Source organism: Phaseolus vulgaris, chromosome 10 (genome assembly GCF_051622355.1).
Source record: "Phaseolus vulgaris cultivar YP4 chromosome 10, ASM5162235v1, whole genome shotgun sequence".
Classification (NCBI taxonomy): domain Eukaryota; kingdom Viridiplantae; phylum Streptophyta; class Magnoliopsida; order Fabales; family Fabaceae; genus Phaseolus; species Phaseolus vulgaris.
Window position 1 is genome coordinate 6,440,670 of NC_143507.1, and position 7,429 is coordinate 6,448,098.

A 7,429-nucleotide genomic window follows, 5' to 3' on the forward strand; every position below is an offset into this window, starting at 1 on the left:
GTGCTACTGTTCATTTAACCCATGCAAGAATTCAATAGCCCGATCCTCACATTTTGTTTGGCTAATAACCAAAGCAACAAAACAAGTACATTTGGTTTGACAAACACACACAAGATTAGGCCTAAAATTGTCTAGTTCATCCCAAATGATTCTAAGCTTAGTAAAATATTTTTTAATTGATAAATCCCCTTGATTTAAATAAACTACTTTCGATTACAAGTCATAAATTCTAGATAGATCTCCCTGAGAATATCTTGCTTTTAAATCAATCCAGATATCTATGGCCATATCCATCCATATTATAATTTGTCTAATAGGAGTAGAGATCGAATGCACTAATCAAGAAACAACCATGTTGTTACACCTTTGCCAAGCCGAATACGTTGGATGGTTCTTGGCTGGGAAGAGATGTGAACCCATAATGAACTCCACTTTGTTCTTTGCACTCAATGTCGTTACCACTTATCTGCTCCAAGAATGATAGTTTGCAGAGTCGAGCACTGGTGATACCAAGGGAGCAATAGGATTTCCATTGGGATGCAGATAAAGAAAACTATTCGCCAATTGACTCTATTGATCGGACAATGTTAGTTGCGCTGAATGTTCTTCAACCATACCTAAAGAAAGATAAAGAAATAAATTAGGGCAAGAAAACAAAAAATCAATGAAGGAAAAAATATTCAAATTCCACAGCAGAGTTTTTCAAAATGAAGAACTCTAATACCATAACACAATTGTGATTTCCAGAATAAGGCGAAAAAGGTTGCAACAACACCAAGAGGAAACAAGCAATCCACGATGAACAAGAGAAAAAAATGGAGCGTGAAGAATGTTGGAAAAAGAGAACATAAAGATAAAAAGAAAGAGTAAAGTAGAAACTGAAAGTGTATTCTATTAATCTATCTTGAAAAGTTTTCAGAAAAAGGTATGCAAAAGTAAAAACAAAGAAACAAAAATGAATGGGCTAAAAGAACACGACCTAGAGAAAAGAGGTTACAAGAAGTAAAATAGGACCTAACAATAAGCCCAACAATAAGGTTAACATCTGTTGTTAAATTAATTAGAACTAGTATTGTTATGAATTTGTTATTTGTAGGATTGTCGAGCTAAGATATGTGGAATTTATTTTTGTTTTCTTCTTCCTTCTTCTTCTCAACATATTTAATATTTCCATCAACATAATGCTATATTGCATTAAGTGAAGCCAAAATATGATGATTTGTTTATCTCTATATGAATATTGTACTCTATTGGTCGAAGATACATAGAATTATATTGTTAAATACATGTCGGTTCCATGAAACTATATCATCATAACTTACTAAGTTAGTGTAGAGTATAGGTTGAAAAGACACAAAATCACATGGTCGAATACATTTTGGTCCCATGAGACAACATCAACATAACTAATCAAGTTTAATGAAATTAATCAAGTATGTCAGACTAATGAAATTTGTGCTAATCGGGTCCAACACTAAACCAATAAATAGGTTGACCACATATAAGTCAAGATACGAATTTTAATAGCATTTACTATACTTAATATCTGAATACTAGACTTAATATTTGGATACTGACTTGAGTGTTGGATAACATTTTACAGTTATCATCCACTCTTGAATGAAAGTCGAAGACCGAGACTCATCGGTAATCAATACCAAAGAATATTCACGACTAGAGAGACTAGAACTTCACAGTCCATACAAAAACATATATGCATATGTTTTGTCATGTGAACATTACTATAAATGTTGTAATATGCATATGAAAATATTTTAGTAACTTTTTTTCTATCACTCTCTACTCAAATACTAATATTTTTTTAATGATTAAATATTATTTAATATTAATTTTTATTTTATTTTGTTAGAATAACATATTTAGTCAAATATAAAAAATATAAAAAATTATTCATTATTCGAATAAAGTGTTTAAAAATAATATAATTTTAAATTGAACACTATTCAAATTGAATATATTTTAATTTATTTGAAATTGTGAAATTTTTTATTCATAGGCATGGATATCATATAATTATATGTAGAATTGTGATTAGTAGATTTTTTTTCTAATGTGGAAAACGAGTAGTGAGAAAATGAAAGGATCACTACAAGAAAATCATGAAATAGAAATTAATTTTAGAAATAATAAATAATTAGTTGCTATAGTGACTAAATTAGAGACCATTTTAGGTACTAAATAAATTTTTTGTTTCTAAATTAGTTTCTATTATTGTTAAATGGTTTCTAAATTGGTATCTAATTAGCAACCAAGATTTTTGCTACCAAATTTAGAATCTAAATAATTGGTAGTTAAAACCTTGGTTGCTAATTAGATACTAATTTAAAAACTATTTTAACAATAATAGAAACTAATTTAGAAACCAATTTTTGTTTAGTTTCTAAAATGATCTCTAATTTAGTGACTATTGCAACTAATTATTTTGGTCTCTAAAATTTGGTTTCTATTTGATGATTTTTTTTTAGTGGATGTTAGGAATATTTTAGACTATTGGTAGTTATATTATGTAATTGCTTTGTTTAAAATAAGTTTTTTTTTAATATTTTATTTAGATAAGATTGTAATGTTTTATTATATCAGGATTATTAATTAATTATATTTTAAAAAATATTTTTTTATAATTTTTTAATAAAATTAAGATATAAGATAAAATTCCTATATATATATATATATATATATATAATATACAAGTTATATATATACTACATATTTTTTTATTATTTAAAGAGAAATGATGAATTTTATTTATTTACAAATCTCCCTTTCTTTATAGTATTATTTCATTTATATAGTTGGTGGGAACATATTAATTTACGGATTGATGTAAATGGTGGAAGACATGTAAAAAGTGATCATTATTGGTTTTTTCAAAATGATCAAGACTTCTATGTTTGAGACAAATGTTAAGGTTGATAGTCATATCTCTCTAAAAGTAACCGAATTGATAATGATATTCACATTCCAATTGTTTTATGGAAGAACGTCAACGACAGAGAATGAATTTGGAAAATTTGGTGCTTTCATTTATTCAGATTGATATTTTTGATTTTTACCATATTCATTAGATAAAAATAAGAAAGTGAGAAAAAATATTATGTAAAATAATCTAATACTAAAGCCAAAACAACACACCCCTCCCACCACACACATAAGTTTATTTAAGCTATATTTACTCATTTAAATTTCCAAAGTCAAACTTTCAACTACACTTTCATCAATTTATTTTATTTTATTAACACTAAGAGAAAATTGTTGAATAATGACTGAAATTAGTGACAAAAAATGTACAAATTAGTGACCAAAGTTATTTTTATGATTTAATGATCAAAATATTAACTACAATTTTAGTCACAAAAATTCGTCACAAAACCAGTCACTAAATCGGTTACAAAATCGATCATAAAAAATTAGTTACAAAATTGATAACAAAAACCACTCACAAAATCGATCATAATATCAGTTATAAAATTGATCACAGAAAATCATTTACACAATCGATCACTACACTTTCCACCAAATTAACTTTAATAATATTAATAATAATATTAAATATGTTAATAATAATTACAAAAATAACAGTAATGTTGATAATGTTATTAATAATGTTGATATTAATAATATTATTAATGTTAATATTATTAATATTTAAAATAATTAAAATAATAGTAATAATAATATTAATAATATTAACTTTAATAGTATTAATAATATTAACATTATCATTTACACTTTCCACCAAATTAAGTTTAATAATATTAAATAAGTTAATAATAATTACAAGAATAACAGTAATGTTGATAATGTTATTAATAATGTTGATATTAATAATATTATTAATGTTAATATTATTAATATTTAAAAAAATTAGAATAATACTAATAATAGTAATAATCTATACCTATATATAAAGGGGATTCCCCTCTTAACTACTCTTAATTCTCCCTCTTAACTGCTCTTAATTTTTTTTTTCTATTTTATCCTTATATTAATATTTAATTTTATTATTGTATTATGGTCATTGTGTCATTTCTTATTCCCCTCTTAATTACTCTTAATTTTGTTTTTCCATTTTATCCTTACTTAATAATTTATTATATTAGTTTATTTTGGTTATTTAGACATTTTATAATTTCAAAAATTATAAAATAATTTTTTAATTTTAAAATTTATTTTATTTGTTATTATTTAACTGGAGAGTGGAGAAAATGGAGAGATTGATTGTGGACCACTTTAGCACAAGATTGGAGATTTGGTACGTTACTTTTCTGATTTAAACTGATACTTTTTTTATTAAAATTGATTTAAGAAACAGATTTTATGATTCTCCACCACACATAACCCACATATCTTACTTTCCACTTTCTCTCTCCACTACTCTTTAACTTCTCATTTTAATGTTATTAAGAGAAATTGTTTTTGAAAAATAAAGAAAATACTAAAGAAATAAAAAATGCGGATACACAGGCACTAACGTGCCTGTGTTCCCACTAGTATTAATAATAGTATTAATAATAATAATAATAATAATAATTATTATTATTATTATTATTAATAAAATTAATAATAATTATAATAAGATTAATAATAATATCAACATTAATGATATTATCAATATCAACATTATTATTAATAATAATTATAATAATAGTAATAATGACATAATAATAATAATCATAATTTTAATAATGATATAATAATAATAGAATAATAGGAGAATAATGATAATGAAACTATTTCTTTTTATACGGCAAGATTTTTTTTAATGATAATAAATCGATCATTATTTCAATCACAGAATCAACCACTCATTTCAATCATTATTTCGGTCACATAATCAGTTATTAAATTTGGTCACATAGTCCATCACTATGCATTAGTGACTAAGAAAATAGTGACCGATTTTGTTTGATCACTAAATCGGTCAATATTTTAATTAGTGGTCAATTTTAGTTATTTAGTGACTGATTTCTTTTCACTATTTATGATTTTATTATATTATTACTATTATTTTTTAAATAAAATTATAAAATTGAGAACGAAAACAAATTCTTATTTACAACTAAAGAAAAATAATAAATATTAACATTAAGAAATATATATAAATTAAATAACAAGAAAATATAATGAGATTAGGAAACCAATATAATTGTAAAGTAACCAAATTATCAAATAAAATGAGGTTAGGGGTACTTAATGAAGAAATATAATTATAAAATTAATAAAAATAATAATAAGATGAGATTAGAGACACATCATTAAGCAAAGATAGTTGTAAAGTTAATAAATAAATATTGATTTGAGACACTTTACTAAGAAAATATAATTATAAAATAACAAAATAAATAAGATGATAAATATGAAATTCTCTTACTTTAGAGAGTTTAAGTTGATATACTAAAATTAGATTACGAGTGTTTGTATGAATTTTTTAATAACCTCTTTTTACCTCTCTCTCTTTTCTACCTTGTTCCCATAATCTCGGTTAACATTTTTCATCCCACACTTCCTATCACATTTATATATTTAGGTAAACAATTATTTTAAATATAGATAACTATTAAGAAAAGAGATTTTTTAAGCTCTTAGCTAATCACTTCTTATACAAAGAGCTTGTGAATGAACCAATTAAAGTGAACAAAGACTCAAGAAAAGCACACATGGTTTCAACATGTTAGAACACCTAAAAGTAACATATGGAAGATTCAAGGAGGAATAATTGTTTTGAATTGAACAAATGGACAAGTACTACAATTCAAACGGTGAAATCAACTTGAAACATGTTCAAGACAAATAAAAAATAGTGAAGACAATATGGAAGTCATGAAAAAAAGAAGAAGAGAAGGAACTACTTATCTCAACATAACCATGACTCTAGATACAAAATGATAGCATCATTTTCTTCTAGCATTGTTTTGTTTTGGATTTTTTAATAGAGTTGCATAAGCTTGCTAGAAATGGAGGAATAGAAATCTGTATATGAAGTGGAGAAATCGGTTTAGGAGAGTGAGATTTGAGGTCAACTCACTAGGAAAAAGTTTAGGATTAGTTACAAAGAAGACTACCCTAGAGATAACTTAAGAACAAAATTTATAAACAAAATTGGGTAGCACAACAATCATTCAAGCTGAATTTTACATGAGTTGAGACAATTTATTTACAATGTTATGGTCTTTCCAAAAGATCCAAAATTAAAAAAAAAAACTATATTTAGAAGAGCCAAAGAGAGAGTAACATGTGGCTAGTCACACTTTCCATGCCTTCTCACATGTGTAGCATGAATCTTCTCTTCTGTTCAACCCTCTTGGTGCGCAAGCTTGGGTTCCAAAACCAGCCTAGGGTTTCCTTTGGGACAATGAAAGCCCAATTGAAACCCTGGGTAGGTTTAGAACCATAACCCTAACCCTAATTTATCATAGGTTAAAATACAAGACCAAAAATCAAACTTTACCTGACCTAAATACATGGCCCAATTTATTTAAAAATTACAAATCAAATAAATCCTATTCGACTATAAACATATATTTATTTATGTTAAACTAGAGTCTGACATAAAAAAATGATGATGACTTGTCCATATTGAACCCAATTGAGTTCTAGTCTTCATTGTAGTCTCTAACCAAGACTCTAGTATTCTTTTATGGTATGTAGGTCTCTTTAAGATACTTTGTACAAATCTTCTTCCTAGAGTTGTCCTCTTTATTGGGCTTACAAAAGATAGACAAAAACCTAATTAGGCTCATATATGCTAGTAAGTCCTTGAACAAAGCTCTAGGTCTTCATCCTCCTTATTTTATGGATGTTGTGGCCAGATGGGTCATTTATCCTTGTATTCTTGCTCATAACACTATGATTTGAAGTGGTAGAACTTCTTGCACTTATAATGAAATATGATTTGTATATATGCTATCTTTCTAATCCTTGGGTTGATTTTGAATCTTCTTTTCTATAAACCCTTCCTTTCTTTTCCACATACACTAGTGTGAAATACAAATATTACAATAAGTTATTAAATTGGTTAAAGGAAAACCAATGTAAAGCATCACGCGGTGACATTTTTGCAGTTTTTGGCATAAATATTACATCGATTGTACTCACAACCAATGTAATATATTCAAAATCACATCATTACACCTTAAGCAGTGACATTTTTGCAATTTCTGCCATAGATATTACACTAGTTGTACTCACATCCGATGTAATAAGAACATATCACATCATTTTGACGTCCACTTTCCTCTCACGAGCTCATTTGCTTTCTCTCCTCCCTCATTGCATCGCGTACTCACGATTTTTTGCATTTCCATTTTTGGTTTGGTTCTTTGGATCTCTAGTGACCTTGACCGCAATAGTGGGTGGTGCAAGACATTCATCGCTTCTTCTCCCTTGTTGCTTCGTGTACAATTCACAG